Source organism: Crinia signifera, chromosome 3 (assembly GCF_055691185.1).
Source record: "Crinia signifera chromosome 3, ASM5569118v1, whole genome shotgun sequence".
In the NCBI taxonomy this organism is placed as follows: domain Eukaryota; kingdom Metazoa; phylum Chordata; class Amphibia; order Anura; family Myobatrachidae; genus Crinia; species Crinia signifera.
The window spans coordinates 144,587,973-144,605,194 of record NC_139219.1 but is presented as its reverse complement, the minus strand read 5'-3'; the positions used below and the strand labels follow the sequence as shown (position 1 = coordinate 144,605,194).

The 17,222-nt window shown below is 48.4% G+C and overlaps 1 protein-coding gene across 1 annotated transcript in view; it reads right to left on the bottom strand.

The window, feature by feature from the left end:
* SLC2A12 (solute carrier family 2 member 12) overlaps positions 1-17,222 on the bottom strand; it is a 278,913-nt gene that overhangs the window by 155,039 nt on the left and 106,652 nt on the right. The window lies entirely within an intron of this gene.

Here is a 17,222-nt window from a genome sequence, read left to right as displayed (position 1 = left end):
CCGCTCACAGGTGTCCAATTGAGCAGATTGCCTCCAATCATCAGGCACCTTATCCCTCAGAGTCTGGAGACAGAGAGATAAGTCCACAGGTGCCTGATGCCCCTAGTGGTGATATACATGGAAAGAGAAACAGACATAACATAATGCCCCCCAGAAGAAGGCGGATTCCAGACGCCTTAAGAGTCATCTTTTCCTCCTGTTCTTCTTGTTTCTCTTAGTACCCGACGGGGCAGCCTTACAGAGCCCAGCGGCCTGGAGGGAGTCTTTTAGAATGTCCCAAACCTCCGGTGGACCGAACCTTTTGGTAATTGCTTCAGCGAAGGTAGCCAAATCGTGCAATGCTGGATCTTTAGACTCCACCAAAAAATTCGCCCATGCCAGTGCCTCCCCTCTAAACCTCATCAACATATGGCCAATCAATTCCTCCATATTTGTACCTTCCCAAGGCTGGCAGAAAAAGGCATTAAGCGTGGAAATATTCCCATCAAAAAAGATAGTTCCGGGAATACACCCCGTGTCATCGAAGACTATGCCTGGGGTTGTGGTACTGGTGTCCCCTTCTCGGACCCCTGGCACATCAGACGGAACCCCTCGGATCTCTGGCACATCAGGCGGAACCCCTCGGACCTCTGGCACATCAGGCGGAACCTCTCGGACCTCTGGCACGTCAGGCGGAACCTCTCGGACCTCTGGCACGTCAGGCAGAACCTCTCGGACCTCTGGCACGTCAGGCAGAACCTCTCGGACCTCTGGCGCGTCGGGCGGAACCTCTCAGATCACTGGCGCGTCGGGCGGACCCTCACGGATCACTGGCGCATCGGGCGGACCCTCACGGATCACTGGCGCATCGGGCGGACCCTCACGGATCACTGGCGCATCGGGCGGACCCTCACAGACCTCTGGCGCATCGGGTGGACCCTCACGGACCTCTGGCGCATCGGGTGGACCCTCACGGACCTCTGGCACATCGGGTGGACCCTCACGGACCTCTGGCACATCCGGTGGACCCTCACGGACCTCTGGCACATCCGGTGGACCCTCACGGACCTCTGGCACATCGGGTGGACCCTCACGGACCTCTGGCACATCGGGTGGACCCTCACGGACCTCTGGCACATCGGGTGGAAATGCTCTAAAAGAAAAAACATTGCAACTGACGGCCGACACGGCGGCCCTCAATTTATGCCCAACGGAATCAGCAGGAGCGGACTCAGGACCGGGGGGGGCAGGAGTCAGAGGCAACAGGCCCGGAGGCCAGGGCAGTAGCGTCCTCAGGCCCGGAGGCCAGGGCAGTAGCGTCCTCAGGCCCGGAGGCCAGGGCAGTAGCGTCCTCAGGCCCGGAGGCCAGGGCAGTAGCGTCCTCAGGCCCGGAGGCCAGGGCAGTAGCGTCCTCAGGCCCGGAGGCCAGGGCAGTAGCGTCCTCAGGCCCGGAGGCCAGGGCAGTAGCGTCCTCAGGCCCGGAGGCCAGGGCAGTAGCGTCCTCAGGCCCGGAGGCCAGGGCAGTAGCGTCCTCTGACCCGGAGGCCAGGGCAGTAGCGTCCTCTGACCCGGAGGCCAGGGCAGTAGCGTCCTCTGACCCGGAGGCCAGGGCAATAGCGTCCTCTGACCCGGAGGCCAGGGCAATAGCGTCCTCTGACCCGGAGGCCAGGGCAATAGCGTCCTCTGACCCGGAGGCCAGGGCAATAGCAACCCCCTCCTGGGGCTGGATAGGACCCCCTCCTGGGGGCTAGACAGACGAAACCCCCTCCTGGGGGCTAGACAGACGGAACCCCCTCCTGGGGCTAGACAGACGGAACCCCCTCCTGGGGCTAGACAGACGGAACCCCCTCCTGGGGCTAGACAGACGGAACCCCCTCCTGGGGCTAGACAGACGGAACCCCCTCCTGGGGCTAGACAGACGGAACCCCCTCCTGGGGCTAGACAGACGGAACCCTTGGCGGGGACCGGATCATCGGGCTCCTTGGCGGGGACCGGATCATCGGGCTCCTTGGCGGGGACCGGATCATCGGGCTCCTTGGCGGGGACCGGATCATCGGGCTCCTTGGCGGGGACCGGATCATCGGGCTCCTTGGCGGGGACCGGATCATCGGGCTCCTTGGCGGGGACCGGGACATCGGGCTCCTTGGCGGGGACCGGGACATCGGACCCTCTGGCGGAGACCGGGACATCGGACCCTCTGGCGGAGACCGGGACATCGGACCCTCTGGCGGAGACCGGGACATCGGACCCTCTGGCGGAGACCGGGACATCGGACCCTCTGGCGGAGACCGGGACATCGGACCCTCTGGCGGAGACCGGGACATCGGGGACCGGATCATCGGGCTCCTTGGCGGGGACCGGGACATCGGGCTCCTTGGCGGGGACCGGGACATCGGACCCTCTGGCGGAGACCGGGACATCGGACCCTCTGGCGGAGACCGGGACATCGGACCCTCTGGCGGAGACCGGGACATCGGACCCTCTGGCGGAGACCGGGACATCGGACCCTCTGGCGGAGACCGGGACATCGGACCGGGCAGCTCTGGGTAGAGACTCTGGCTGGGCAGCTGTGGGTAGAGACTCTGGCTGGGCAGCTGTGGGTAGAGACTCTGGCTGGGCAGCTCTGGGTAGAGACTCTGGCTGGGCAGCTCTGGGTAGAGACTCTGGCTGGGCAGCTCTGGGTAGAGACTCTGGCTGGGCAGCTCTGGGTAGAGACTCTGGCTGGGCAGCTCTGGGTAGAGACTCTGGCTGGGCAGCTCTGGGTAGAGACTCTGGCTGGGCAGCTCTGGGTAGAGACTCTGGCTGAGGATTGGCCAGAAGTTCCCCAATTTTAGGCCTGCGATGAGGACAGGAGTTCAAGAAGTGTTCAGGGCTGGCACAATATAAACACAAAAAGTTATTCCTGCGAAATGCACGTTCTGTAACCGATAGCGGAGCACGAGGACCACCAGTTAGTGTATGGACTATATTAGGAGCCATATCGACAGATGGTAAAAGAGTATCTTGAGGACAGGAATAACTGGTAGGCCCTTCTTGCGGTATGGAGGATTGTTTTGCTGTCACATGTCCAGGAATACCAGAAGCAGAATAAACTTGTAACAATGCAGACATTTTCTTCAGAAAGTCAGGAAAAAAGACACAGACTTGAGTCAATTGAATACGCAATAAAATGATGTCTGCATGCAAAGGGTTAATTGCAGTTTTTTCACAGGAGTCATCAGCAACCCTGCAAACACCTGGGAGCTCTGCACACAAGGTTTTAATTAGAGAATCCAGACTGACATGATCCTTAGTATTCTCTTGTCTGTTTTGGCTGGTCATTCTGTTAGGTTAACCCTTGGTGCTCCAGGAAAAACAAAACCAACGAACAAACTGATGCAGGGGAATGCGGGGTGTTTTATTGAAAAACCGAAGAACACAGGAACTGATGCAGAAAACAGGAACAAACTTTATGAAACAAAAATACGAAGTGGCTGGATAGCAGAATAAACACAGAGGTACCGGGTACAGATGCAGGCGGTCCGGCAGTTGGCTGAGGCTTAGGCTGAGGCACAAGACATGAGACACAGGACACGAGGCACAGGACACGAGGCACAGGCTGTAGGAAGCTGAGGCACAATACACGAGGCACAGGACACAAGGCAACGGCTGTAGGAGGCTGAGGCACAAGAGACGAGGCACAGGACATGAGGCAACGGCTGTAGAAGGCTGAGGCTGAGGCACAATACACGCGGCACAGGATACAAGGCACAGGACACAAGGTAATGGCTGTAAAAGGCTGAGGCTGAGGCACAATACACGAGGCACAGGATACAAGGCACAGGGAAACACTCCTTTCCACAACAGGAACATAGAACAATGACCAGCCCTGAGTGCTGGTCTGGGGAGGACTAAATAGACCGCTCACAGGTGTCCAATTGAGCAGATTGCCTCCAATCATCAGGCACCTTATCCCTCAGAGTCTGGAGACAGAGAGATAAGTCCACAGGTGCCTGATGCCCCTAGTGGTGATATACATGGAAAGAGAAACAGACATAACAGTGCCACAATAGCCTAATCTGGGAAGATGTGGAGAAGCGCTAAGGATGGGTAAGCTTTAAAACATTATTTATTAGTTATAAAACCTCTTTACAGAGACTGTGGAGAGCAGGCACTACCAGAAGGAAAGGAAAACATTTCCTACCTCACCACAATTCTGCCAGCAGATTTTAGAGCAAGAAGGCCAGAATTGTATAATCTGTGCAGTCATTTCACATGCAATTCTGGTTCAGACATCTAGACATATGATATGGTATAACAGAAATAGTGGTACTTGTGTAATAACTGGGCACCCGATTTTTTGATTGTATGCCTTAACTTAAGGCATACAATCAGATGCGATGCGACGCGATTTTAGTCAAAATTGCATGCGATTTTAGCCAAAATTGCATGCAATGCGATTTTCCCATAGGAACCAATGTTAAATGGTCCCAAATGATCCCTGAGACCATTAGGGTCAATGTGAAATGCCTCCCAGGCCCCCCAATTGTTTGTATGCCCCCTCATTGTTAACACCACCCCACCATCAACGCCATCCCGAAGCGTGGCGAGCGCAGCGAGCCCACGAGGGGTGGCGGTATGCGTCCTCCGACCTTTTCATACCCCCACTATCCACGTCAGCGTGGAGTTGTTTTTATATAGTGTGGCGAGCGCACGCGCATTACTTCACAGGTATTACGTGTCCGCTCGCCACGCTTCGGGCTCGCCACACTATATAAAATCAACTCCACGCTGACGTGGATAGTGGGGGTATGAAAAGGTCGGAGGATGCGTACCGCCGCCACTCGCCACGCTTCAGGATGGCGTTGATGGTCGGGTGGCGTTAACAATGAGGGGGCATACAAACAATGGGGGGGCCGGGGGGGCATTTTGGGGGGCCTGGGGGCCATTTGGGACCATTTAACAGTGATTCCTATGGCTAAAATCACATGCAATTTTGGATAAAATCGCATACAATCAAAAAATCGGGCGCCCAGATATTACACAAGTACCGAAATAGTTTTCTACTGTGAAACCAAAAGAGAAATACCAAGGTTGGTCGGTACTTGTGTAATAGCACGGCGCCTGGCTACGCTACGTTTTCATCATATACTAAGCTATGCTGTCAGCGTAGCCCAACGGCTTAGCGTAGTGACTTTGTGGCAGTCCAACGGCTACCTAGCGTAGTTAGCGTACTGACACAGCGCTGGTAACTGCCAGATCCCCTGCGCTGGCGGACGCCGGCGGAGAGGGGATCATGTGGGCGCCGGCGGAGAGGCACTCCAGGTGTCTGAGAGGCACTTCAGGGAGACGGGGTTAGGGGGTTTGGTAGCATGTGCGTCTCGTGCAGGGCCGGTGCCAGTCACCAGAGCGCCCCAGGCGGGGGAGGGGGGGTCTGGGGCGCCCCGGGACTCCCATGCTCCGGGGTGTGTGGGGGCGGGGGGGTTGGGTGATGTGGACACTGCCGCTACTGCAGCACTCCAGGGCGGGGGGTCATGCGGCGTCCGTGCCTGCGCTTAACGGGAGTGACGGGATTTGGTAGCGGGAGATGCGGCGGGAGGGGGGGGGACGGACGGACAGTGACTACTGCACCCCCTCCTCTGGAGCGGCGGGCAATGGCTTCTTCCCCCGGTTTGCCCGTCCTGCACTGCGCGCCTGAAGGAGCCACTACCAGCTGCTGATCTCCGGCAAATGTGTAGATTTGCGCATGTTATGCGTTCCCCCGACCTGTTCATACCCCCACTATCCACGTCGGTGTGGAGTTGATTATATAAAGTGTGGCGTGCGCAGCGAGCCACCGAGTACAAAGCGTTTGGTAGCACGTGCGTCTCGTGCAGGGCCGGTGCCAGTCACCAGAGCGCCCCAGGCGAGGGGGGGGGGGGCTGGGGCGCCCTGGGACTCCCATGCTCCGGGGTGTGTGTGTGTGTGGGGGGGGGGGGTTGGGGTGATGTGGACACTGCCGCTGCTGCAGCACTCCAGGGCGGGGGGTCATGCGGCGTCCGTGCCTGCGCTTAACGGGAGTGACAGGATTTGGTAGCGGGAGATGCGCGCGGGAGGGGGGGGGGAGGACGGACAGTGACTACCACACCCCCTCCTCCCTCCTCTGAAGGAGCCACTACCAGCTGCTGATCTCCGGCAAATGTGTAGATTTGCGCTACTGGCAAATCTACACCACTGTGGTGACTGACCTAAAGCATCAGGCGGGACAGTCGGCCTGGTAATGACCCATACCGAGGCTCCTTCTGGGATACCCCTGTCTGTAGGCTGGTGCCCTGTGTGCGGACAGGCGAAGTGTCACCTAGGGCGCCGAGGTGGGGGTGGCTCTATAGTGACAGGAGGTGAGGTGGCTCTACACAGTGATAGGGTGCTGGGTGAGGTGGCTTATGGCAGGTGTGGACGGAGGATGCGGCGGGGGGACGGTGACTATGACCAGCACGGGGGGCAGGCTCCAGGGGGGGGGGGGGTTGTCCCACTCACCAGTGCTCCCATCTCTGTTCTTCCTGCTCTCCTCGGCAGGACTCGGATGCTATCTTTTAGTGGTGGCGCCGGCCCTGGTCTCGTGCACAATAAAGGAGGCATTTGCCAGTGCTCTATACTGGTAAATGCCTCCTTTTCAAACCCCCACTATCCACGTCAGCCTGAAGCATGGCAAGCGGGCATGTTATGCGTCCCCCCGACCTGTTCATACCCCCACTATTCACGTCGGTGTGGAGTTGATTATATAAAGTGTGGTGTGCGCAGCGAGGGGCCACGGAATACATGTAAAGTAATCCGTGCCCACTCGCAGGGCACGTTGCACTCGCCACGCTTTGGGCTGGCGTGGATAGTGGGGGTGTTTCAGGAAAACATCCACACCTGCCATATCATACATCTGAGACAGTAATGATGACATGTGATAACTGATAACTGGATTTTAGTGAATAATAAAGAAGAAGAAAAACCACTTAACAAAGTACCTCTGACTGACTACGGAACACTACGCTGAATCTGACAGGGATGCTGACTACGCTGGCTGCGGGGACACTACGCTGAATCTGAAAGGGACGCTGACTACGCTAAATACGCTAAGTGGCTGCGGGAACACTACGCTACTTCTGACTGACTACGCTAACTACGCTGGCCACGCGAACACTATGCTGATTCTGACAGGGACGCTATACTAACTACGTAACGGGCGCTGTGCTATTACACAAGTACCGGTTGGTCTCCCATTTGGGGTATGGGTCATTGGGTAAACCATATTTAGATCCACATGCATTGGGTCGACAGGGCTTAGGTCAACATTCGTAATATTTCGACATGGTTAAGGTCGACAGGGTTGGAAGGTCGACAGAAGAACTAGGTCAACAATGGCAAGGTCGTCAGTAAAAAGGTCGACATGCATTTTCCACATTTTTGGGTCCCGAGTGTTGACATAATCGACATGGACACCTTCAAAGTGTGCCAGGTCCCCTTGCATGGCTTTCTGCGCTTACCATGCTTCAGGCAGGACACCTTGCTGCACTCAGCACACTATTTTATTCTTCCACCGGGCCATAATGGTTGGTAGGGCATGAAATAGCCTGTCAGCACATGTCGGCTAAAACAAATGTGAAAAACGAAAGACCTTTTCACTGTCGACCTAATGCTTGTGTTGACCTTACAACCCTGTTAACCTTAGCCATGTCGACCTATTTCAGGAGTTAACCTAAGCCCTGTCGACCTTCAGTGGTCAAACCCAATGCATGTTGACCTAAATAGGGTCAACCTAATGACCATATTCCCCCATCGGGACTGGGTGTTAGATTTAGCATAAGGCAATAATTCTATAAGGACATTATACCAAAAGGAAGTATCACCTTTTGAATGGAATTTAGATACACGGACTAGAATGGCTGGAGAAAGGGAACACAAGGATGGTGGTAATCATGCTTCTATAGGGGATGCAGTTAATATCCCGGCAGTCGGGATCCCGGCGTTCAGAATCCCGACGCCGGAATCCCGACCGCCGAAATACCGACATATTCTCCCTCCGTGGGTGTCCACGACACCCCTGGAGGGAGAATAAATTAGTGTGCCCGCTGCGTGGCGAGCGCAGCGAGCCCGCAAGGGGGGGGATCCACGTCCCCCCCTTGTCGGCATTTCGGCTGTCGGGATTCCGGCTTCGGGATTCTGAACGCTGGGATCCCGACCGCCGGGATTCAGTACTGAATCCCTTCTATAGACGCAGAATAATTCTGAGTATGGGAGGGAGAAACGTACTTACTAAATCATCCCCTAGAGTATAAATTCTGCATGCAAGTCATTGGGAAAGATCCAAATTTGGGATCACTTTAACAATAGCTTGCAGTGACAGGACTGAGTAAGGTGGGGAATAACCAGGGATCTGGGAGACCAGTCTATCCCATACTTAGGGCCTTATTGTGGTTGAATCACAAAACAACTTTGCGAGTCATTGAAACGCTGCCCACAGCCCGCACAGCCGCCCGCCCGCCCCACCCTTGCACGCCGATTTCCCTGCACGTGTGCGAATGGCTGTTTAGCATAAACTCCGTTCGCAGCTTGCATGCAGGGAGGAAATTATTTGATGGTCGCCAACCATCAAATTATTTCTACAGTGCTCGCAGATGTAAGGCACCTCTCTGACGTCTTACATCTGCGAGCGCCCTGTGCGGGAAGCGGGCGGGCAGCTCACATCCGCCCACGTAAGCTGCCCCCCCCCCCCCCCCTCATCTGGAAATTGCGGGCGTTCCCATGGTAACGTTTGACCACTTTTGGATCTAAAAGATCAAAAATATATTCCTGAAATCATGTACTTGTGTTTTCTAGGTATGTTTCTAGTGGAAATAAAGTGTACATTTCCATTCACTCTGCAAATCTAATATTTTATTGTATAAATCACAGAAACAAAGAACTAAACAAAAACAAACAGTTTAAGTTCCTTTATTTCAAAACATCACAGTGCTCTTATACTCTTGAAGGTGTCACTGTAACTCTGCAAACAACAAAACATTACATACTGTAGAATGTATTGTGCCAAACATTACACTATACTTTAACATACAAGTGTAAGGCAACACAATAAATAGCAATTCAGCATAACATAGTAAACATTTAAAGTATATTAAACAACATAATAAACAAAAGTCCCTGCTTCCAAAGCTTACTTTCTAATTAAAAAATAACTTTTGTATAAATATATCTAAATGTGAGGTAAAACTTTGGATAATGGATCTACTGGCAGCAGACCACACAGTTATATTTGACATTATACGTTTATATCACAAAGATTAATTTTCAGCTTATTACCTGTGAGAAATGTATATTTGAGTATGTGGTTAGTTAATAAAATTATACGGTATTATGAGGGTTAGTTCCATTGAGTGGAGTGAGATAAATATCCTGCAATACTGGAAGGCCACTTTCACTTCCCTCTTTATTTCATTCTTTTATAACTGGAGAATTTAGGAGACAGTTGGTTGTAAAAATAAAACATTGATCCTTATGCCATAATAAATTGACTCCCGATGTACTATGGGAAGTCGTCCACCCACAGCAAAATCGCTTAGACTGGTGAAAATCGCTCAGTGTGTATGCCCTGAGCGATTTTCAGCCCAGCGATTTTCATCAACGCTGTCCATACACACTGAGCAAAATTGCCCAGTGTGTATGGACTTTAAGGAAAACCACCTGCTAGGTTTTAAACTCTGTGCAGCATGGGGTCCAGACATGTAAATACTGTTCATATTATCCAGGGAAACCTATACAGGTCGAGTATCCCGTATCCGAATATCCGTTATCCGAATTATTCCGAAATACGGACATTCCAGAAAGTGAAAAAAAAATTTTTTTTTGCTAAAAACTCACTGGGGACATTTGTAACAGCATCACTGGGGACATGATATGTAACTGGCACTATATATGTGCAAGACAATGATTGCTTGGTATTCAAATTCAGTGCTGAGATAGTACACACATTTTGTTTCACGTTTTGAAACCTTGTTTTTTGAACAATTAAAATATGTTTGTGTGAATTTTTATGTGGTAATAAAATATATTTGTGTGTATATTATGTGTTTATACAGCATAAATGCAAGATACTTCAAAATACATCATTGAAATATTAAAATATTCCGAAATACGGAATAATCCGTTATCCAAAATTCTCCTGGTCCCGAGCATTTTGGATACGGGATACTCAACCTGTATTATCAAGACTGATATGAGAGAGGTCTAATACATTCATTTCAGTTTCAGGTCTGAATCGAGCCCCCAGTTGGGAATTCTATACTTACCGAAACAGCGCAAATTGTAATGCAGTCACCTGCATCAAATTATTTTTATTTCACTTCATGGAAGTGTCTGGATAATGTGAACACTGAATAATAATTATATACTGTATAATTACATACTGTTTTTGAAGTTATTATGTTTTTTTAGTAAATTATTTTATTTATAAATGGTCTTAATCCATTGTATGCTTTCATGTAGCTTATAATAGCCTGCAGATGTCACTGTTGCTTGCTTGTAGACGTTACAAAGCAGCCTGCAGCATTTATATGTATCACAAGGAGATGTCACTGTTGTCCGACTTATACCCCTTTCACATTACAGCTGTAACACGGTATATTGCCGTTTTTTTAGTGCTTTAAAACGGTTCCAGCTGCAATGTGAAAGCTACATTGTCAATTTACCGGTTACAGAAAACCGGTATTTTAACACGTGTTAAAAGCAGGATCCTACACGTTTCTGAGCCGTTTTCCCTGCAGTCTGAACAGCTCAGAAACGGTATTTGCTACAAATGATAACCACACATGATCCCCGCCCACAAGCAGGAAAAAAACATTTAAAATGACATTGTATGGCTTTCTATGGGTGAAACGGGTTGAATCTGAAAGGTACAAAACGGTATTTAATCTGCAATATCCCTTTACATCATGCAATATGGAAGGGGTTTAACTGGCTTTTGACCAGTTTTAAGACACGTTTAGAAAATCGGGTTGAAAGCAGGTTTTTGCAATGTGAAAGGGGTATTATAGATCTCAGCAGTCTATACAGGTTGAGAAAAAAAAGATTGAACTTTTCAGCCTGCAGATATCACTGTAGTTTCATAGGGCCTAATTTTGAGGTGGGAGCTAACCAAAAAAGAGCTAATAACGATTTAACTATGCACCCTTTGTAAAGCCATGTTGCACTGCAGGCTGGTGCGGCAGATGTAACATGCGCAGAGAGATTTAGATTTTAAAAAGTTGTGTCCAAACTCAAATCTAAATTGCAGTGTAAAAACAAAACTGTCCAGCATTAGTGGGCTATATGTAAAAGCGGCCAGTATGTACCCTGTATGCACAAAACATAAAAATGATTTGATCCCTTTGCATTGCAACTTGGTTGGTCCGGGTACAATGTTACCTATTTATTAAATTACTCTCCAATCAAAATCACGCCCATAATGTTTACACAGATTAAAACCCCATACACACTTATGGTGTGTACACACGCTGAGACCGGGTTATCAATTCGATTTGGCCTATTTGATTTCTCTACTGCTTTTATATTTTCACTTTTTGACATTAGATTTATACTATGTAATCTCGCCTGACAAGTCTACTTTTCTGTTCAATTTACACTACACAGGAGCGCGCATCATTATCGAATCTGCATCTAATGTTGCAAAAATACATTAGATGGCCATTCAATGTTGAATCGATTTGAACTATATAGTCAAAATCGAAGGAAAAGTCTCACCATGTGTACACACTCTGGGCCAGATGTACTAAGCCTTGAAAAGTGATAAAATGGAGAGTGATAAACCATCAACCAATCAGATCCTACCTGTCATTTTTCAAACAAAGCCTGTAGCATTGCAGTTAGCAGCTGATTGGCTGGTGGTTTATCACTCTCCATTTTATCACTTTTCAAGCTTAGTACATCTGGCCCTATAAGAGATATTACAAACAATATTGCTCAGCTTGGGCTTTCTAAACAAAATCATTTGTAATATTGTCTACTTTACATGCTCAATACCATTAATGATGCATGCTCCTGTTAATGATGTCATCTGAGCGGTGTTTGGGCCTGATGACATCATTGAACAATATAGTTCAGTGTGCATGCACTATATAATTTGCCTGCATGCATTGTGCATGCACTATTTCATTTGTTAATGATATTTTTGTAGACTATATCATCTAGTGCTGGTAGGGTTACCACCTAGGACCTTTAATTCCGGACACATGTTAATTACACAGGTTCTGTGGCAGTTTAAAATCAGGTGAAGTGGAGTCTTGAAGTCAGCCAGCCACAGAACCTGTGTAATTAATATGTGTCCGGAATTAAAGGGACTAGGTGGTAACCCTAAGTGCTGGGGTAGCTAACCCTAGTCCTCGAGAGCTACCAACAGTGCATGTTTTGCAGGTCTCCTCACAGAATCACAAGTGAAGTAATTAGCTCCACCTGTGTATCTTTTAAAATGTGTCAGTGAGTAATGAGTGCACCTGTGCAGCAGCTAGGTTGTCTGGAAAATGTGAACTGTTGGTAGCTCTCGAGGACTGCTCTATAGAATTATGAAAAACGGATCAAAATCTGTTCAGTGGTTCTTAAGATGAGTGGGTACTTCCTTTGTGGCCACCGCTACGCCAGTTACATTAGCCCATAGGTCTTCAACCTGTGGCCCTCCAGATGTTGTGGAACTACATGTCCCAGCATGCCCTGAGGTTTTTGGGCATGCACTTATAGGAAAAAATGTGGCAATGCATGTTGGAACATGTAGTTTCACAACATCTGGAGGGCCACAGGTTGAAGACCCATGCATTAGCCGCTATATTCACCATTGTCCAGTGTCCACGTCACCATCTATTACCTTTAGTAAAGTTGTGGTGAGTGAGCAATCCACTGGGCTTGAAGCATGGCGAGCGAAGGGAGCCCTACAAAAGTTCTGTAGCGTAAGCGGTGGTCGCAAAGATGAGGAAGTACCGATTAGTGTGAACAGCCAAACAACTACCGGGGACTTTATTTTATACTATTGTAGAGATTCTAGTTTAGCATTTACATACATATCACAAAGGATATACATAGATTCGCATATAGATTGAGAACTGGTCACAGTGGATATAAGCTAAGACACTAACGGGGCGTACAGACAGGCTGCAGCTGGGCGATTTTGCCAAAGCAATTTTGCCGGAGATAAGCCAGCGTCCATCCCCAGCAGCAGCCTGTGCATAGAGCTGAATAGACATTACAGCGTCTAGCAAGAATATTCTTGCCTGAAGTGTCTACTCAGCTGAGTATTGCTGTTGCCCGCTGTGTACACATGGGGCGATTCGGGGAAACATTCTTTGACGATGTAGTCAAAATCGCTTAGAACAATCGTCCCATGTGTAAACAGCTTAAGGGCCATATTCAATTGATATATTGTACCCAATCACCCATGTGATCGTGGGGCGATATTCAATTGATTTTTTTTTTTTTGTTTAGTAATGAATAAAGAATGGGTAAAATTTTCATTAAACGAGACCCTTCTCTCCCTATTTGTTAGGGTGTGGATCAAAGGGTTGACAAAAGGTCCACACAAGCAACAGGTCGACACATTAAAAGAGCAAAATGAGTTTATAGCTTAAAGTTAATGTTGACACTTGAGCACGTATACTCACACGTGAAGTCCACATGGATTTTAAAGCATGAAAAAGTCCAAAAAATTTAATATATTATGAATATTTTTTTATGTTTCGACCATTGCCATGTCAACATTTTGCTTGTGTCAACCTTTTATAAGTGTTGACCTAGTGCATGTTGACCGTTTCTTATGTGTATGGTATTTTTTGTATGAAATACTGCATTTACCAGGCATGGTTATTTCAATAGTTAGACGGAAGGGGTCCTTTTCATATGTCTACCATCTTCCTACCCAGTATTCAGAGGGCAAAATAAGCTGAATACTGTAGTTAGATGCTGATTTGACAGCAAAGTGAGGCTTATATCTAGAAAAGGCCTCTGCAGCATAAAGTATTGCAAGCAGAAGTAATTCAGAACATATCTATATAGGAGCTCAGTAATGGAGGATAACAAATATTTGTAACTCTATGAAGGGTTACAACTGCATGATACAATGCAAGCTTTGCAGCAGAGTTTATGTGGCATTCAAATGAAGCAATCAATAGGAGACACTAATTACTTGTCAAACAAGAGTGCTTATGCCATACAAAATTCTACATACAGCAAAATAAGCCAAAACAGTAAAAAAAACAAAAACAGTATACAAATACTGTATATGTATATGGCTTAATTGTATTCTTGTTTCCCCTAAGAGAAAACGACTTTCTGCCACTTAAACTCACCATTATGTTTATAGCAAAAGGGTTTTAAAGCATGTGATGACTGTTACCATCACAATCCCGGGTCCGGGGCTTCCGCACTAAACCCAAGGCAAATTGCCCTGACCTGGGTAGAACATGGCTAGGACCTGGGTAGAGGGCAGTGTAAATGGGTACTCCGGGTCATCTGACCCTGCTCCCGTTTACATGAATGGGGGACATCCAACCTACGGACCGCAGCGTCCGCAGGTTGGGCGGGGGGCACACACAGCCTCCGCTGCTGTCTGCTGTACTCTGCAGACAGCAGCGGAGGTGAATGGATGCCTGTGTGCGGCATCCATTCACCTCCCAGACGGGGGCTGGGGGGTGTAAGGTGGCTGGGGGCAGCCCAGCAGATTACCTTAGCGCAGCTGTCCGGGTCCCGGCTGCGGCGATTGGTGCTTGGGGAATATGGCGGTGTAAAAGGGGGCAAACGCCGGGTCGCACCCGGCTTGAAGCGGGGATCGAAAACCTGGGTGCGACCCAGTGTTTTTGGTATAAAAGGGTATTATTTAGTTGTTTAATGGATATAATTAATTAACTTTTTTATATTTAAAGGAGGTAAGCTACAATCATGATCCCAGTCATGCATAAGTATTGGACATAGCCATGCACGATAATTGAGCTGTGATAACCTGGCTATACTGTATACATTGCAGGATCTTCCCACAACAGGCAAAACATAACCTCTGCTCTATGGCCAAGACAGAACACAGCTGGCTGATTCAACTTCCAATATACCTCCAGCTGGATTCGAGTGGGAGTGCTAAACAATAATGATCAAGTTATAATACCAACCTGTACCCATGTGACGGAATACAGCCCATTTGAAGCCTAATGACAAACTGAGGGGTAGCTGTACGAAGCAATAAGAGTGGAGGTGTGCCATGGCAACCAATCAGCTGCATATAATTTTGCACATATTTTACATATAAAGGTAGAAGAGTGCACTTGATAAATGCTTAGATATTTTAACCACTTCGGTGATATGCCCGGAAATTTTCCGTGCTGCAGGAGCGGGCTCTCCCGGAAGATTTCCAGGCATACCATTGATGTGGTTATTATAAATTTAAGTAAAAAAAGAGACCTCTAGAGGCACCCCACACCCCCAAGATCATATGCCGGGGCTCCCCTGCACCCGCCACCATTCACAGCAGTGACCAGGCGCCGTCAGCAGGCCCCGCTCGGGAAAATTCGGAGGTGCTCGGGAGTTTGGCCGCCCGAGTCCCCTTGAACATCCCTGAGCCTGATGTTTGGGAACTGCTGTGAATGGAAGCAGGTGATCCAGGGTGGGGAGTCTGCACTGGGTGGTGGTGAGAACAGGGTGGGGGGGGGTGACAGGGGAGGGGCTGCCCCGAAGTTCAGTTCTGTGGTGGGGTTTTCTGGGGCAGGACAAACCTGCCCCGATATGTTGGTCCTGCCCCAGAAAAACCCACCACTCAAGGGGTTAAAGTGGATTAGTCTCCACTCCTATCACTGCTTCATATATCTACCTATTTGTTATGTTGAAATTAATGATGTAGGATTCTAAGCTGACTTCAAAGGCCTGATGCAGAGTTGGAACCAAAGTAATGGTAAATAGTTCAGAACATGAGACCCAGGCCTTGTAGTTTACATGGATAGTGGAACTAAAAGCCCAGGAGTCTCGTGTTGTAAACAAAAGGTCTTACATTTAAAGTTGCTGTATAAAAATGAAAGTTGTATATTTTTTATTTCTGAAAAAGCAGCCAGAAATTTACTCTGAATGCACAAATATGTTTGTATGTTCACCCCTTGCATTGTAATATGGTTTGTTCTAGTTACAAAGAAACTTTGGCTTTGCTCCCAACTTTGAATCATCCTTTCTGGAAAAGTAGTATGGTAACATTAACTGTGTGTGCATACGTCAGTACAACATAACAGTATAATCAGGGTTCCATGAAAACATAACAGAGTGAGTGCATTAGTATATAGTCTTGGCCTTAGTGGAGTGATTCCCAAATGTTTTTTTGTATCACGGCACCATGGGAGTAGCAGAATTTTTTTCATGGCATGGCTAGGCCAAAAGTTTTTTTTTTTTTTTAATTATCAAATTAAGCAGATTGTTTGGTACTTATGTAATATCTGGGCTCCCATTTTTCTTATGAGACCGTGTCCCCTTGCGGGGCTCGCTACGCTCGCCACGCTTCGGGCGCGGTGGCTCGCCACACTATATAAAATCAACTCCATGCTTAGTTGGATAGTAGGGGTATGAAAAAATGGGGTGCATTTAACATGGGAGCCCAGATAATACATAAGTACCGATTGTTTTTATGTGATCCTTAGGTTCACTTATGTGGTAAGGGACAGGACTCACTTCTGTTTGTCCACACATTTAATGGCAGCCACCAGCACTGGTTTTGTCTGTTACAGTGACCAGAAATAATTTGAGGTCATCCTGGACCAACCTGAAGCACCCCTGCAAGTGTCCCGAGGCACCCCAGGGTGCCTTGGTACACAGTTTGGGAACCACTGCTAAGTGTATGTTGATAAACATTACAAGATGCTTATTACATGTGCACTTTTGTATCAGGTAAATAAAATATATTACTTGGTTAGGCCATCAAGATACAGGCTTGCTTATATTAGACTATTATGGTCAGCTTAGAATCAACTTAATGCCGAACCACAAGAGCCCATCAGCTAGATTAATGCACACAAAGCCATTTTCCATATGGTGACATGAAAAAAACTGGAGATACCAGATGAGAACCGGAAGCCATAATGGGAGACACTTTTAAGTCAGTTACACAGCAATAATAGTACCAGTAATAACCAGATATTTACATGTAATGTCATCAACTGTACCAGGACCAATATTGTCCAAAGGTAACTGGCTGCTAGGAGTTGTAGAATTGTGTTGTGAATTCTCAAAAAAAC